The sequence below is a fragment of the Enhydra lutris genome, unplaced genomic scaffold (genome assembly GCF_002288905.1).
Source record: "Enhydra lutris kenyoni isolate GAN:26980312 unplaced genomic scaffold, ASM228890v2 scaffoldscaffold60, whole genome shotgun sequence".
Classification (NCBI taxonomy): Eukaryota; Metazoa; Chordata; class Mammalia; order Carnivora; family Mustelidae; genus Enhydra; species Enhydra lutris.
Window position 1 is genome coordinate 10,679,463 of NW_019154144.1, and position 18,351 is coordinate 10,697,813.

Here is an 18,351-nt window from a genome sequence, read left to right on the forward strand (position 1 = left end):
CCACCTGTAAATTTTCAAGTATTTCCTTAGATAAATACACATTTGTGTGTGTGTGTGTATGTGTGTGTGTGTGTACACATATATCTCACCCGGAACATTTCTGTATTTAAATAAATATATATTGAAATATCTTCTTTTCATACATCTCAAGTAAAACCCAGCCTCATACTTAATACTAAAAATGCTAGAAGCATTCTCACTGAGGTCAAAAGCTAGCTAAGGATGTCTACTCTCTGTCAGCACAATTATTTAGCTCTTTTGTAATGGGGGTAACAGACAAGACAAGAGAAAAAACTAAGAGATAAAACATTTTTTAAAATTTTTTTTAAAGACATCTATTTATTTATTTGACAGAGAGAGAGAGACAGACATCACAAGTAGGCAGAGAGGCAGAGAGAGAGGAGGAAGCAGGCTCCCCGCCGAGCAGAGAGCCCAATGTGGGGCTCGATCCCAGGACCCTGAGACCATGACCCGAGCCGAAGGCAGAGGCTTTAACCCACTGAGCCACCCAGGTGCCCCGAGACAAAACATTTTAATAAGTGAGTACAAATTAATCTTCTAGGTGATATGATTATAGGTCTAGAAAGAACTCAAGCCCATCAACGGAAAAATTATTCATATACAATAAGAATTTTCTGTAAATGGGTACAAAATGAGTATATAAAAATCAATAGCCTTACTATACATAAACAGCTATCAACTAGAAAAACTAAAATGGAAGAAAAGAAACAATTTGCAAGGGGTGCCTGGGTGGCTCAGTGGGTTAAGCCTCTGCCTTTGGCTCAGGTCATGACCTCAGGGTCCTGGGATCGAGCCCTGCATCAGGCTCTCTCAGGCTCTCTGCTTAGCAGAGAGCCTGCTTCCCCCTCTCTCTCTGCCTGCCTCTCTGCCTACTTGTGGTCTCTCTCTCTCTCTCTCTCTCTCTGTTAAACAAATAAATTTAAAAAAAAGAAGCAATTTGTAAAAGCAAACACAAACAAATAAGAAAACACAAGGAATAAGCCCAAGAGATGTGTTAGATTCATAAAAAAGATATTTTAATATTTCAGCATTTCAAAGAGGACTTGAGTATAAGGCAAGCTATACTCTGTTCTTAGCAAGAAGACTAATAATATAAACATATCTATTCCGTCTAAATCCATCTATAAATCATATTTTAGTCCCACTATAAAATACAAATAGAAAAAATTTTAAACTTAACCAATTCTAAAGTTCTTGTGAAAAAGTAAATATCCAAGCATATCTAGAACAATTCTAGAAAAGAAAAAAATAAGGAAACTGGAATGTTAAAAACATTTTAAGGAAACAATAAATTAAATAAAGTGACACATAGAAAAAGACCATTTCAAGGAAAAAAATGCAGATACAAGAGAATACAAAAAAGATTTTATAACATAAAGTTATAACATGATAAAGGAGGCACTGTACGGAGGTGGGAAAAAGATGAATTCAATAAATGGAGTCTTGACATCTTGATAGCATTCTGTGAAAAAATAAGTCCATCTTTTACTACAACATTTCCAAGAGAATCTAACATTAAATTAAAAAAAGAATAAATTACAAAATTACTAGGAGAAAACATGAGTGAACATTTTTTATACAATGTAACAGTATTACGTACTGCATTCTAAACCCAAAAAGATTGACAACATCAACTATATTAAGAAACAAAAGAAAAAGAGGCACCTGGGTGGCTGAGTTTTTAAGCATCGGCCTTAGGCTCAGGTCATGGACCCAAGGTCCTAGGATCGAGCCCTGCATGGGGCTCCCTTCTCAGCGGGAAAACTGCTTCTCCCTCTCTCACTCCCCCTCCTTTTTTTCCCTCTCTTGCTGTCTCTCTCTCTGTCAAGAAATAAACAAAATCTTTAAAAAAAAAGAAACAAAAGAAAAAATTTGAAAAAATCATTTTAATACATATGTCTAATAAAGCTCTCATGTCCTTAATATCCAAAGAACTACAAATCAAGAAAAAAAAAGGTTAATAATTACATAGAAAATTAGGTGAAAGTCTTGACTAGTCCTCAGCAAACTCACAAAACTACAACTTAAAGCTCTGAGGAAAGAACATTTTTCACTTACCAAATTAACAAAAGTCAAAGTCTGATGAGGCACTGTGGAGAGAACTGGAGGGAGGTATTGCTGCCTGGAGTGTATATTGTTGCATATTATGGAGGTGAGTTGGAAGACATCTACTAAGATGCAGAATGCATATTGCTTTGACTCAGCAGTTCTACTTCTTGGAAGTTATCCCACATATAGTCTCTCACATGTGCACAAAGACATATGTTGAAGGATATTTATTATAACACTGTCTGCAAGGGCAAAATACTTAAGAACAACATAAACATATATTGGTAAGCATTTTTAAGTCAACTACAGTCAACCACACAATAAAATACTAGCAGATATTGTTGGGGCCAATTCCGCATTAAAACCTGTTAAACCCCTAGGGCCTGCCTGAGCCTACTTAGCCATAGTGACTCCATGTTGCCTAGGTAGACATTTTGTTGTTTAATAAATGCCTCAGCAGTTACTGATATCAGTTCCAGGTAACTGTTGCTAAAACACACACCTAAAACAAGGCCAGACAGGTGGAAACATCCAATCAGCCAAAGCCACATATGAAGAGGTCTGCGGTTGTGCCCTATAAAACTAGCCTTTAAGACCAAGGTGTCGTCTCTCTCTTCGGAGGCGGCCCTGGCCGGTCAGTCTGACTTTTAATGCTTGGCATAGAATAAGGCTTTGCATAACTTTCACTTTGTCTCAGTCTCATTCCTTTAATAATGGACCCAACAATATTTTTATTGATCTGCTTACTTAGAGTGGGGGCGCAGAAGGAGAGGGAGAGAGAGAATCTGAAGCAGACTCCAAGTTGAGCACAGAGCACAAGGACGCCAGACTCAATCTCATGACCCTGAGATAATGATGTGAGCTGAAACCAAGAGTCAGACAGTCAACCTACTGAGTCACCCAGGAGCCCCAGCAGATATTTTTTTAAAGTCATTTCTGTATGTACTAAAATGGGATGATTTCCAAAATGTAGTAAGTGAAAAAAGGAAGACATAGGAAACTATGTACAATATGCTACTGTGTGTGTAACTACAGGGGGTGGTGGTCTGTATGATTGTCTGGTGTAGACACAATGTGTCTATAGAAGGATGCTTAAAAGACTGGGTGTAGTGATGGGAAACCAAGAACTGTGGAACAACATGGGAAGAAATGACTTTTTACTGCTCTACATTATTTTGTACCTTTTAAAGTTACGTACCATGTGTATGCATTATCTCTTCTAAATGAATAAAAAATCCAATGTTATTGGAAATGTTATGGGTGGCCAATTCACAAGATCAAATTGTAAAATAAATGTTATTATAGCAATAGGAGCTACTGGTGATAATATTACATATTCTGTACAGAGCATTTTTAGGTAGCTAAAGCCTGAATATAGGAAGGCTTCATATGTATATATGTATATACACATTTGATATTTAAAAACTTGAGGGAAAAGGGTCAAAGAAGGCATTGCAAGTTTTAGACTATGAAGCGTGGGAATGATTTATGATTCATTTATTTAAAAATGAATGGAACATAATTACATGTCAGGCAGTAGAAGTGATAATATAAAGAGGAAAAGAAAACCCCTATTTCCTGCACTCAAGTCATTTCAAACTTAGTAGAAAATGCGTCCAAGATAACAAGAAAGACAAAAAAATTAATAAGCAACATAGATTAAAATAACTTGCAGTGGTTCAACTAACACTAAAAAATTAAAGACTAAGAAGTTTTGCGGAAGTTAACATCTTGACCTTGACTTTCAGGAACTTACTAACACCTTTATGAAGATCAAAATCTTCCAGCTCCAAGAGCAGTTCTCAGCTATGACCAACAGGACTCCCCTACCCCCAAGGGCCCACATGGTTTCTGGAATATTCTGTTCTGACCTTGCACATAACAGGGGCGAACAGCTGTCAAGCAGCTAGCAACTCAGCCATGGAGGCCAGGAGGTCTTGTCAGTCTGTGGTAGGAAGATGGAGTTCCATGAATAGTAGAGAAATGCTTCCTGAAACACTCTGTAATCATCATAAGAACATCTCTTTAGGACTCCAAAGGATTAAAGTAACAACTGACTAACGATATTCTGATATGTAATGCAAGTGTGGAGGAAGTTCCAAGTCATTGTAGTTTATCTTTAAGTATAATTCATCCTTTTGGGGGGATTTGGAACTTAATAGAGCAAAAGGAATCTCTAAAATATTATTTCCAAAAGAACACTTTTTTGCTACCTCCTACATCGATTTACACCTTCCATTGACTCTCACATTTTCTGTTTAGACTTGACAAATAATAAAACCTACAACTTTGGTTTTAAATTTGGTTTGGAAGTGCCATCAACAAACAGTTCATTTAGAATTTGAGGCTGTTTTCCAAAAATTTGGAAAGATTCAAATATAATCACCTGAGATGTGTAGAGGAGGGGTCAGCTCCCTGTGGCCTGTGAACCAAATCTGGCCCACCAGCCGATTTGGTAAACAAAATTTTTGGACCACAGCCATATCTTTTGCTTTCATGTTGCCTATGGTGGTTTTCACAGTGTAAAAGCCAAATGGAGCAGTTGCCATGGAGACCATAGGACCCACAGCCTAAAATATTTACTGTCTCGTCCTTTTAAAAAAAAGTTTGCCAACCCCTAATTGAGATTCATTCAGTTAGAGCCTGAAACATCTAGAAAAACTTTATTCTTAATGATTTGATCACATCAGCAATAACTAAGGTTCTCCCTGTAATAATAGCTAAGGATATAAAGCTGGACAGGCTTGGGTTTCCATCCTGTCTATAATGCTCTTGCATATTTTAGTCAAGTTATTCATTCTCTTGGTGCCTATTTTCTCACCTGTAATACAAGGATAATAATATACGTAGTGCAAGATTATTATGAGAATTATAAAATAATGCCATTTATAATAGGCACAAGGTAAAACAAAGACGCCAATGGATAAGAAACCAATTACTATCTCAAAGAACATACCTTATTGTGTGTTTGATTATTTATTGGGCTTAACAACAATGATTTTAGGGACGCCTGGGTGGCTCAGTTGGTTGGACGACTGCCTTCGGCTCAGGTCATGATCCTGGAGTCCTGGGATCGAGTCCCGCATCAGGCTCCCAGCTCCATGGGGAGTCTGCTTCTCCCTCTGACCTTCTCCTTGCTCATGCTCTCTCTCACTGTCTCTTTCTCAAATAAATAAATAAAATCTTAAAAAACAACAACAACAAAAAAAACCATTTTATTATAGCCCAGTTCTGTGGCTAAGGGACTCAGGTAGGGCTCAGGGAATTGACTCCATTGTTCTGGACGGTATTGACGAGTTGGGCTGGTCCTAGGCTTCAGATAGCTTCCCTCCCATGTAACTTCATAAGGGGCTCAGCTCAGTTGGTCATCCAGAGCACCCACATGTGTCCTTTCAAGCCTAGCTGTTCCAGGATAAATGGAATCACCAGAGGGCAGCTCAGAATTCCAGAACGTATTCCAAAGACAAAGGCAAAAGCAGGAAGACTTCTTGTGACCTAACCTGAGAGTCACACAAATGTGACTTCCGCCACACTCAAGTAAGACCTTGAGGCCAGTCTTTACTTCTCAATCGAAGGAGTCACAGAGAATTGTGGCCATCATTAATCTACCATGCCTTATTTTATATACATAAAAGATTTTCACTGAAGCAACAAGAATTGGATTCAACCAAAGAACTGGAGAATTTAAGATTGTCTGATGCTTGCTTTACTTTCCAACGTGTCTTCAATTTGTTTTGGCAGCAGGTAAACACAACTTGTCCCTTCTAAAAACCAAACGGACTGGAATTCTCAACACCCCTTTTTTCATTTTCCAGAATTTACCAGATTAGGGGAATCATCATTTTTATTACACCTAAAAATGAATGAAAGAAAGGCATTTTCCTTTTCCAAGGGAAATAAGTACAGTGTCCCTGAAAACAGGATTTTAGCCACATTTGAGAAGTATTTTGAGAGAAAGTGGTAGCCACCTACTATCTCTGTCCTTGCCTCAAATGTGGAAATGTAATTTTTCAAATCCATTTTTATTCCAGATGTGTTGGAGAAGGAAAAGCCCCATGAGGATGAGGAATTCAGTCATATGTCGTCAGGCACATCCAAGTGGGCGGTTCTACCAAGCAAGGCAGTAGAACTAAATTAGAAAAGTGAAGTGAGATCAGTGCTCATGTACTGAACAGATGTGAGATCTGAAATAGACACAAGGGGCCCAGAGCTTAGCCAAGGCTGAAGTTCTGAGGAACCAGCTAATGGCGTCTTCTTGCAAGCAGAACTGCGATGGGGAGAAGATCTGAAGTTTTATGCCTGAGAAAGAAATTCTCTAAATGAGAACCATAACCAAAACTTCTTTTGGAAACTCTTTTTGTGTGAAGTGATAGGAAATTGTCTTTGAAACATGCATATTTCTTTTTAAAATATCAATCTCTGATGTATAAAATCAATAATTTTTTATAATGTTTAATGGACTTATGTCCCTTGTGTGGGCGGAGCTGGGTGGCTGGATGGGAAGACCGTCAGTAGAACCCTGCAGTCTGCTAAGCCTAGAAAAACGTTCAGTTATTTTACCCACCAGTGTTTCTCTTGATGAGAAAATGCAGGTCATCAGTGGATACTTTAAGATTAGCAGCATTGTTTTCATTTCAAAACAATGCTTCCAAAAAGAACAGCCATTAATCAGCAAGCAATATTTTTTTAGTTTAAATAAAGCAAGTTCTTCCTTTTTTTTTTCCCCTCTAGGAATGTGACCTACTTAAGAAAACTCACACATACTAATATCACTAAAATGTAAATAATTGATTATTTAATGTTGTAAAATTTAAACTGTAAAAATTGGTGAGTCTATCATTTATAATATAGGATATTTTAACCTTTTAATAAGGTTATTTAACCTTTATAATAAAGGAAATTAGAAATCAAATTTTGTTTTTAAGATTTGCAATTTTTAAATTTGATAGAGCTCTTTAAAATGCTTTGGTTTTAAGGTTGGTTCTCAGTGGGAAGATCTCAGTTTGGCACACAACTTATATCCTCACACTGAAGAATGCCGTTCCTGAAAGCCTAAGCATCCAGGCACAAGGCCATGGCTTCTTAGGAAGAAATCATTGTTTGAGAATCTCCTCTATTGAGAACAACCCATATTTATACTACATAGCAGTTTATAAAATGCTTTCACGGGCACCTGGGTGGCTCAGTCAGTTAAGTGACTGTCTTTGGCTCAGGTCATGATTCTGGAGTACCCGGATCGAGTCCCACATGGGCCTCCCTGCTCAATGGGGAGTCTGCTTCTCCCTCTGACCCTCCCCCATCTTGTGCTTTCTCTCTCTCTCTCTCACTCTCAAATAAATAAATATAATCTTTTAAAAAAATAAATAAATAAAATGCTTTCGCATAAATTGCTTTATGGGTTCCTCATAAGCCTGTGAGATAATTTTGCTTGGCCCATTCTATAGCTAAAGAAACTGAGGATCTGCAAAGATAGAAAGCTTTTTCCTTTCCTCCCAAATCCCTGACCAGTCCTGAGCTGAGCCAGGACCCTGAGTTAGGGCGCATCCCACCATGCCCTCCCCCAACCTCCTCACAGCTCACCAGCATTACCTATTCTGGGCACACTGATTTCCTTCCTGCCTCCCACACAGCATGTTCACTCTCACCTATGTGTGGTGGGTGGTTTTTGTGTTGTTTGTTTAAATGCTTCTCTTGTCCAAAAACGTTTAACCCAGGAGGATTTACTAAATGTGTCTCTCACATTTTTATAACACTCTATACCACATCTATGTGTAATGCATCATGGTATTTGCGTGTGTGGTTTTCCCCTTCCTTCTCCAATATTTGCACATCTTAGGCATTCGAATGGCACATCAATGCCTTGAGTGCAGGGGCTGTGCCCTTCATTCACTCTCTTTCCCCTGAGTGCCAAACCCGGCTCCATGTACAGAGTAGGAGAGTACTTATTATTCAAACGAACAATCTGGAAATCTCTGTTGTTCAGCTGGGTGCCCGGGCTTCATTCCTCTGCCTCCAATGCCCTCTACTCCCACCTTTCCAAATATCCTGAAGACCCAGCTCCTAAACCATCAGGGAGACTCCAATCCCTGTCTTCCAGCATTTGTCATTTGTCATTTACATGCCCGTTTCTCCCACCAAACTACCTAGAACCTTCACACATAGTCAATACCCACTATAGTTTCAAATACTTCCCATATCTTTTTCTTTAATTGTTAAGAGAAGGAATTCTTTTTTTTTAAGATTTTATTTATTTATTTGATAGACAGAGATCACAAGTAGGCAGAGAAGCAGGCAGAGAGAGAGGAGGAAGCAGGCTCCCTGCTGAGCAGAGAGCCCAATGGGGGCTGGATCCCAGGACCCTGAGATCATGACCCTGAGATCATGAGGCAGAGGCTTTAACCCACTGAGCCACTCAGGCACCCCAACAGAGGGAATTCTTAACCCTAGTAGATTGTAAATTCCTTTTGAGTAGAGAATTTGTCTGGGGAGATATTCGTGAGGTGAATGCAGTCTTTGGGCAAAGATCAGCACTAAAGCGGTGAAATCATCTCCGATGAAAAGCATTCATCCCTGAAGACAAATAACCCAGCTCTGCAAAGCCTTTTTGAAAATCCCCCAGACTTTTTCTCAGAGGAAGTTGGGATGTTTATCTGAAATTTTTGTCATAAACAAATCATTATATGCACAACATTCTTGGCACAACCCTATTGGCAGAATATTGATGATGAACACGGATAGCTGTCATGTGAATCATTTTTTACAATGAAAATGTCTGATGCAAATATTTCTCATAACTCTAGGATGAGCATATTTATGAGAGCCATAAAGATTTCATCTAATTCCTAAAATATATGGATTTGGGATTTCCATAGCATATTTTACATTCAGGATAATGAAAAGTAATGAGCTGAATATAGACTATTACATCAAAGTGAATAGGATGGTCATTATTCATTCCAAACATTAGAATCTATTTTCATTACATCTTAGGGAATTTGGTCTACATATAATAACCTTTAATAATATCTTAGTAAATTTTGTGGTATGAAAATGTACTTGGCCTTCTTGATCTGGAATGGCAACACCATATCTACAAGACCAGCCTTGTATAGGGATGAATATGGGCGCCAGAGCTCAAACTCCAGTAGAAGGATCACCTAAAACTTGTTAAATATATAGTGTGGCCTCAGTTGTAGAGATCTGAATCAATGGCTATACTTTTAGTAATAGCAATAGTGATACTTTTGGTAAGAACAATAGTGATTCATACAAAAATTTGGGAGCCAAAATACTCAAAAACTCAAGGTCCCATAGGTTTCCAAGAGCTAATCGTGCCCATCCCTCTTCCCAACCCTGTGTTCACTGATGACCTATTGCTAACTCAGTCAGCCATGGCAGCTACTGTGTTGCTAAACTTTTCCCAACCCTCCACCAGATAAGAAATCAGAGCCTTGGTCTCCCTCCATTAGAGAATTTGTTGGACAAACTTCGGTCCTGCTGAAATTCTCTGATAAACATTCTGTTCTAGGTAGAGTAAGAAACCCAAGGCTCCCGAGGTGTCAAATTCAGTACTTTCCCTTAATGAAGTGAAAATGACAAGACTCGGGGAAGTGAGTTAATGGTTGTTTACAAAGCAAGGGAAACTAAAATGTCTTCTGCTGGTGAAATTGTTAAGGATTTATGGCCAAGGTTCTACCCTGGGTAAGGTGATCCAGGGGAATATGTAGGGGAATGGGGGGAACTATAGATCTGCTTTGCCAACTTTCTCATAGCTAATCGGGTCCAACTGTCCTTTGTCTTCCAACTGAAAGACAACTTGGACTTACAAGTGGGGACCTGACAGGGAGTAATCAATAGCGCACACACTGCTATCCCTCCTGGACACACGTAGGCATGTATGCTCTCCTAAGAACAAACCAGAATTAGACAGGGGTGATGCTCATTTAATACTTGATCAAATACCACAGGAAACTCAGAGACTGGGCTTTAAGATTTGGACTCTTTCTCCACTCCAGCATTACATGTGAGTTTTGGTATGACTGGGTCAGCAACGAGTCCCATGACTCTGAGACATACTCATGCTCTAAAGGCATGTGTGCAGTGTCCCAGGGTGGGGAAACTACTGTTGTTTTTCATGGTTTTTTTTTTTTTTTTTTTTTTTTAGAGATATTATCCATTTATTCAAGAGAGAAAGAGACAGCACAAGCAGTGGGGGAGGGGCAGAGGAAGAAATCGACTCCTTCTGAGCAGGGAGCCTGATGCTGGGCTTGATTCCGGGACCCTGAAATCAGGACCTGAGCTAAAGGCAGACACTTAACCACCTAAACGGCCCAGGTGCCCTGTGAAAACTACAGTTTTGAAGGAGAAGGAAACTTTCTTGCAGTTTTAATCACTGAGAGAAATTGAATGATAAAAGCCTTCTTTGAAAATAACTGTGGTAGAGCGGAGTAGGTTTTGATTCACAAGGAATTAACAAAGGATCAGCCCTTTAAGAGAGTCATAAATATACAAAAATATTCTCAGGGATAGTCTGCAATCTAAACGCCATGTGGGAGCACATATACTGATCATCTATGCCAGCTTTCCTGGTATGGTTGTGATTTTATAAAATTCTATTTTCTCCAATAAAAGATTTCCATTGCTGACTAACCAAATGGGAATAACGCAGAGCTTATAAAAATTATCCAACTTCACAAATTAAAAAAAAAAAAACAACCTTTAGATAAATGATGTTTTTTGAGATTTGGAGAATATGATCACCATCTTACAGAATTCATGATAGGGGCCTTTTAGGTAGGTCTATGTCCAAAGGCAGGCTCTGTGTTTCAAAGGTGAGAGCAGACATGTGGACACGCCCCAAGTTTTAGTGCCCGTGCAAGGCTTATTTCTCAGCCCCTGCCTCCCTCTGAATCGCCATTCTACTGCTCTAAAGCTGAAAGTCTGCTATTTTAGACAGAGGCAAACAGCCTGAAATGTCACAAGAAAGGTTAACTAATGTTTCTGGGGCCTCAGGCTGCCCTATGGAATGAAGTAAAGAAAGGAAAAATGAGGGATACATAATAAGAGCTTGTGGGAGAATTAGAGTATTTTCCTAAATGCTTAACTTTCTACCATCTTCCCCAAAATTCCAGCCCCTCCTTAATAAGAGTCATTAAGTGTAGGATGGGATCTGTTAGGGGAGGAGGTCTGAAGAACTTAGGAACCGTGCGTGGGAACAGCTTATTACATGGCATGGAGATGGAACTCTGGGTTGTCCTCGCCTGGACCCCGCCATCTTGCAGTGCCTAAAAGACACAGATGCCAAGGAGCAGCCCATGCAGAAATTGCTCTCCTACTTCTTATTTTCCATGAGAAACTTTCCATAATGTTTTCCAGTTTTCCTCCTCACTTGGGCAACTTGAGGTGAGATTAGGCCAAATACTCATGAATCTCCACCTTGCCCACCCCCATAAAACATTATAAATTATCATGTTTTAAACGAAATAGCATTCCTGATTTAAATATTTATAAGGGTTTTTCTGGAAAGAGGATAGGAGGAAGATCAAGGAATAAAAAGTGGTCCATATTAGTAGTTTCTAATGTATATCCTATTTTGGGAAAGTGTGTCTTACACCCTCTCACTTCAAATAATATTGCACTTGAGCATAACAGACACTCTGAGATATCCTGCCGTTAAAATAATCATCCTTAGATTTTTAAAAAAAATTTTTATTGTGTTACCATACATGTAAAGTAAAATTTACATCTTAAGCATTTTTAAGCGTGTGGTTCAGGAGTGTTAACACGCCTGCATTTAAATACTTTCACATAGTTCTGTAGCCAACACTGCCGTCCATCCACAGAACTCTTTCCATCTTGTAAAACTGAAACTCTGTCCCCATTGAGCACTAACTCCACATTCTCCCCTCTCCCTGGCAACCACCATTTTACCTTCTGTTTCTATGACTTAACTATTCTAAGTACCTCATGTAAGCGAAATCAAATCATACAGCCTGTGTCCTTATATGACTGGATTATTTCACTGAGCAAAATGGCCTGGAAGTTCATCTATGAATTTCCTCCCTTTTTATTCCTAATATTGCATTGTGTGTCTACACCGCATTTTGCTTACCCAGTCATGGTTGACTGGGTACATGTTTGATCTACCGTGAACATGGCTGTGCAAATATCTCTTTGAGGCCTTGCTTTAAATTCTTTTGGGTGTATACCCAGAAATGGATAGATTTGGTTTTAATTCATCATTTCCCAAACTTGTTAACAGCAGAACCCTTCAGCTTGTATTCAAATAAAACAGACCACTGTTGAGATCGAACCTCTATGAACAGCACCAGAAACTCACGTTCTGCAGCCTCCTACTTGGAATGTCGGTCAGATAGGTCCCTTTTTCTCGGAAACAAACCAAAAAACATCGAAAAGAGGCTTTTCCCCCTATATACAGCTTTATATACAGGGATGCTTCACCAGATCAGCCTGCTTCTGAAGTCACCGGGTCCTGAGCGAGAGCCGCCCAGCAGGCACGGAATTGGACCCTTGAGATCACTAGAGCGGAGCATTCTTGCTCAGAAGGGAAGCCGGCCAAGCTTCCATCTCTGGAACTGAATGGTCTTCACACCAGGGATGGCACTTCTGTTCAGATTCCAAATGTCGCTCCTTGACAATTTATAATTGAAGGCATCGATTTCCTTCTCTGGGGGTTTTACTATCTATCACATGGGCTCTATTTTTATTGTGCATTTGCTGTTGCATTTTGTAGCTTTCTCTTGCCAAATTATTCCTCAACATAAATACTTAGGAAGTTAACGCTTTACCCCAAGTCCTTTGCAGCAGTCTGCTGTACACATGGGTGCTGAGACTCTCAGTAATAAAAAGAAAGCTGCTAATGTAGACATAACCATATGTTTTGAAAGGAGCAGATGGATGGTAACCTCAATTCTTCAGGAAGTGGGGTGTGCTGACCCTCATGGTTTACTCACTTTCTAGAGTCAAAGGTTGCTTACTACCAGCAAAAGGATCTCTTTCATTCCCTTTGTGTCCTGAGACTCCTCCTGGCCCCACGCTCCCTGGAATTTGAGATGAGCTTCTCCCAGGGTTTCTTTGGTGTCCCCTCTGCAAATGCGAAATGAAGGAAACATTAACAAAGGGGAGGAGTACAGAGGTCTGTGTTGCAGGTCTGTGGAAGGGGAGCACAGGCAACACCAAGACCTGAGCACTCAAGGGAGTTTGCATTCATTAGGGCTGGTCCAAAGGGTTGTCAGGACCTTAGTGAGAAGAGTGGCTACCTCTTCTTTGTCACTCTGCTGGCTGGACACAAGGACCTCAAGCTGGCTGGGTATGTGGACTATGGAGGAACTACCTTCTCTAACCCATGGTTCATCTCCTGCAACATGATTACCTCCAGATGGCCAGGGCTCCTACCCCAAATCCTGCCTGGTGGAGTACCCTGTTTCGGCCACCATTCAGCTACGTCTCTCTGTGGCAGACAGTTCTGAGCACCAAGCCCATGCCACCCTCTGCTTCCACACCTCACCCTGCCTACCCAGGATCATGAAATTCCCCACCAAGGACTCAAGCCACTGCCAGCTTGCAAGGAGCTCTCCCATGGACATACTCTCCAGAGGACCCACTCATAGACCTGAGAGGGGGCCTAAGAATGGCTCTTTGTAGGGCAGGAGGAAAGTGGGTTTGGACAGAACTTAGACATGAAGGTGGGAGAACGACATGCATTCATGTGTGAAGCACCTTGCAGTGAGGGAAAGAGCTGAAAGCGGAAAGAAAAGTGGGAGTGGGCATACATGTCTACTCTTGGCCCCAAGCCCTGTAAATGATGGTGGTGAACTCACTAAATCTGTCCTATTAGGCATCATAGGACACTGGCTAGGATATATCTCCATATATTAAATAAAAAAGGTTTCTTCACTTTGCTGGGTACAGTAAATAATTATTAATCTAAAAGCTACCAGACCTTAATGTGTACTAGACTGTGTTATGAAGTTTACATGCATACCTCCTTGAGTTAACTAAAATATAGGAGAATTAATATCAGTCCCATTTTACAGATGACGAAATTGAGGCCAATAGCGGTTAAGTAATTTGCCTACGTTGACACAGCTTGTAAAGTGATGGGCTGGGATACGAACTCCTGAAGGCGAGCTCTATCCCATGTGCGTGAAGAGAGGCAGAGAAGCTGAACATGCAGGCAGGGGTGGTTCCTGAGGTGGAGGATCATCTGCAGGTACCTTGGAAGGGGTCAGGAAGGATGAAGACACACTCATAGAAAATGAACTGCTAAGAAGGAGGAGAAGCAAGGCCCAGGACAAAGTGTTGCCAAGAGCTGGGAGCCTTTTGGAGGCTGGCGAAAACTTCCAGCTTTGCCTCTGATTAGAGCCCAACTCCACCCACTGGTGATCTTAAGGCAAATTATTCAGTTAATTACACAGCACACCTTACATCCTGTTGGACCGAAAATAAAAATTGTTTTTGAAGGAAGATTTACGTTTTAGATATAAGGAAACAGTTGGCTCTAAATGTTTGTAGTTCAAAGGAGAAGTGGCCCACCCCCTCTTTTTAGTTGAATAAAACATGACTAGAAAGGCTATGAAGGCCTGGGTCATGGGCTCCTTCACACAGTTCCCGCAGCTGAAGCCTGGTGTTGCTTGTTGTCTCGCGGCCCTGGAGGATGTGTAGGGCTGAATTTCTGAAAGAGAACATAAAGCCACCAGAACAAGGCAACTAGGGACAAACGTTCTGGTTGTGAACCATTTAATAAAACACTGTGTTCTTATTAAGGTCTAATTAAAGTCAACTTGGCGAATTTGGGGAAAAATTAAAAGCCATGAAGAAAAATGAGCAAATTCATTTCAATGTGTCTTCTGCTTCTTTCTTTTTTTTCTTTTTTTTTTTTAAATTTATTTATTTGACAGAGATCACAAGCAGGCAGAGAGGCAGGCAGAGAGAGAGAGGAAACCAGACTCCCCGCCGAGCAGAGAGCCCCATGCGGGGCTCGATCCCAGGACCCTGAGATCATGACCTGAGCCGAAGGCAGAGGTTTTAACCCCCTGAGCCACCCAGGTGCCCCTCTTCTGCTTCTTTCTTAAATGTGAAAGAGGTTTACAAAGCATCTGTGTATAAGTGAATAAAGAAGACTGCATCATTTTCCAAGTACATAAGATTGAAGACGGTGAAGGAGCAGAGGAAAAGTAGCTAGTAACAAAAATAGAGAACAAAGAGCATCACGCTCTCCCATTACTTTGCAGTTTTGCTCCTGATGCTCTGATATCCTTGTTTGTTTTTCATTAATGAGATCTTATAAAAAAAACTCCATCTTCCTTCTCCGACTGGCTAGTCTGACATTTCCTCTCCTGGTGGATGCCAAAAACAAGAATAACAATCCATATGCACAAGAGAAAAAGAGGTTTTTTTTTTCTTTTTCAGAATAAGAACTGAAAACAGCAGGAAAGAAGGGCACTCATGGAGCATTCCAGAGGGCCTGCTGGTACCTGCCTCCTGACAAGAAGATTCTAGATCTGTCTTTTGGAGCACCGTTCCTTCCTGGAGGCCCTTTATAAATATATATTATATTGTGTAAGCCACACAACACTTTACCTTTATGTACAGTTAAGGAACTGAAGGTGCGTTGATCAGTATATTTTTATTTCATGTCAGCTTTTCTTAATTTCCTAAAACTTACATCTTTACTTTAATATCAATAATTTTTCAAACATCCCAATACCTCAAAAGTGGCTTGTTAAGGTGCAAAACAAGGGATAAAAACAGAAACATTAAAACCAGGGATGAAAAACAACTCAGAATAACTTCACCATGAAGAATAGTGAAGAGGTCCCCAGGGTAAATATTGAATTTCACTCTGCATGTGCTGGGATAGCGATCTGTAAATGAAGATATTTCACAAGCATCCAGGGAATGACAAATATTTGAACACTGAATTTTATTGGATCGTCTTTTTGTGTAACATGAGCCCTTAGTGTGTTTTCTTTTAAGAAACCTTGTTATATTATGACATTAACCACTGATGCTTTTGCATCATTTTTCAAGTAAAGAAAAATTACTTTTATGATAAACCAAACGAGGTGCTCCAGAACTTTCCAGTGCAAAGCTGATGTTCTTATTGCTGTAAGAAGCACAGTCTAATGGGGCACAGGCTTTGAAAGTAGATGCCTCATTGCAAATCCCAGCTCTGCTACTTACTACTTTTGGGACTCTGGGCATATTACTTTGGACACAATGCCTCTTTACCCCTCCCCCTTCCTTTATGTGTAAAGAGGAGGTAAGATTTATCTAATATTTGAGATTTGTTATGAGGATGAAATGCATGTACATAGCCGAGCACCATGCCTGGAATGAGCAAACACTCAATGAGCACTAATCATCACAGACAAAGTCCAAATCCGTAGAAGGTTCTCGGCATTACACTCTTCATGTGTGCACACGTACGAATGATAGTAAACTTGAGCTCAGAGAACTAATCTAACAACAGATTACCAAAGGCCTTTATCAAACAGAGCCATAGATACCTCACTCCAGGAGGAAAGACAATGACTAATGCACATGCTGCTGGCATAAATTTGCATCTGGATGAAGGTGTTTGTTGTAAAATGGGGGTTTCATCTGGTCTTTGTGCTGTTTCTGAGATGGAGCTTCTAAACTTGAAATTTCCTGAGTGACCTTAGTGGGTCCCTCGAGAGTTCCCGGATGAGGGCTGGCCATGCCAGAAAGATGAAATCAGAGGGTTGGGGCTTTGAGCCATGTGATACTAGATGTACCTCCAAGAAGAACAGGAGGGGCTGGGGAGTGAGGTCAGTCACGGGCCAGTGATTCCATCATTCATGCCTACATGATGAAATCCCAATAAAAACTTTAACCATTGAGGTCTGTCTGAGAGTTTTGGTAAATGAACACATTTATGTGCGAGGAGGGTGATAATCTGATTTCACAGGAACAGGACATGGAAATCCTGCATTCAAGATAGTCTCGGACCTTGCCTGACGTGCTTCCTCTTTTGACTCGTCCTGATTTGTATCCTTTCTCATAAAATTTTAATCACAAGTATAGAGTTTTTCTGAATTCTGTGCGTCATTTTAGCAAATTATCAAAGCTGAGGGTTCTCGTGGGAACTCCTGAATTTGTAGCCAGTTGGTCAGAAGTCTGGGTGGCCTGAGGACTCTGAAATTTGCAGCTGGCATCTGAGGTGGGGCAACCTTGTTGGGGACTCTGCCCTTAACCTGTGCAGTGTGCATTAACTCTGGGTGCTTACTATGAGAAATGAGTTGTGATACTATACTGTGTGTGTCAGCTCTTGGCCTATGTGCCCTATGTGTATTGGGTAGATGGGCTTGATGGCTTTTTGACCTATTCAATACTGAAACAATGATTTAGAAAAGGAAACTTTTTTTTAAGCTAAGGATTCTTTTATGAGCCATGGTGTGGATGGGAGAAAATGTGTTAACATTAATACTGACAAAACTCGAGCTAAGGGCTCATCAAGGAAAGGTCTCTGTCACCATCTACTGAACACTTTCTCAGAGACAGCACATGTCAGTCAAGAAATGACCCTCATCTTCATGCCAGTTTAATGGTGAGAAGCACAATTGTAAGGCAATCAAATCAAACCCACGGAATAAAGGTTTTTCAGCCTATTGTGCAAATAGCTTGGAAATATAAGCCTACTCCTCCTTCTGAATTTCCCTGACTTTCAAAGGAGAAGATGTTGCATGTTAGCTTTTTGAAATTAAAGTAATGATAAAACCATCTCATCACAACATTCCATAAGGCCAGTAAAACACATTTCTATGATTTCATGAAGTTTATTCAACTGTCACAGCTCAACAATATATCAAAAACTCTGGGCACCTGGGAGGCTCAGTCGTTAAGCATCTGCCTTCCACTCAGGTCATGATCCCAGTGTCCTGGGATGGAGCCCCACAACAGGCTCCCTGCTCAGCAGAGGCCTACTTCTGCTTCTCCCTCTCCCTCCCCCCACCCCCTTGTGTTCCCTCTCTCACTGTTTCACTCTCTGTCAAATAAATTTTTTAAAAAATCTTAAAATGTATATATATATGTACACACACACACACAAACACACACACACACACACACACACACACACACACACATATATATATATATATATATATATATATAATCCCCAAAACTCTGAATAGCCTAAACCTGTCACTTCAGGGGTGAAATTTCAAGATGTTGCTTCTGAGGATATGAGATTAGTATTTTATAAGAAAGACAAGATACGATAGACTAATTGCTGGG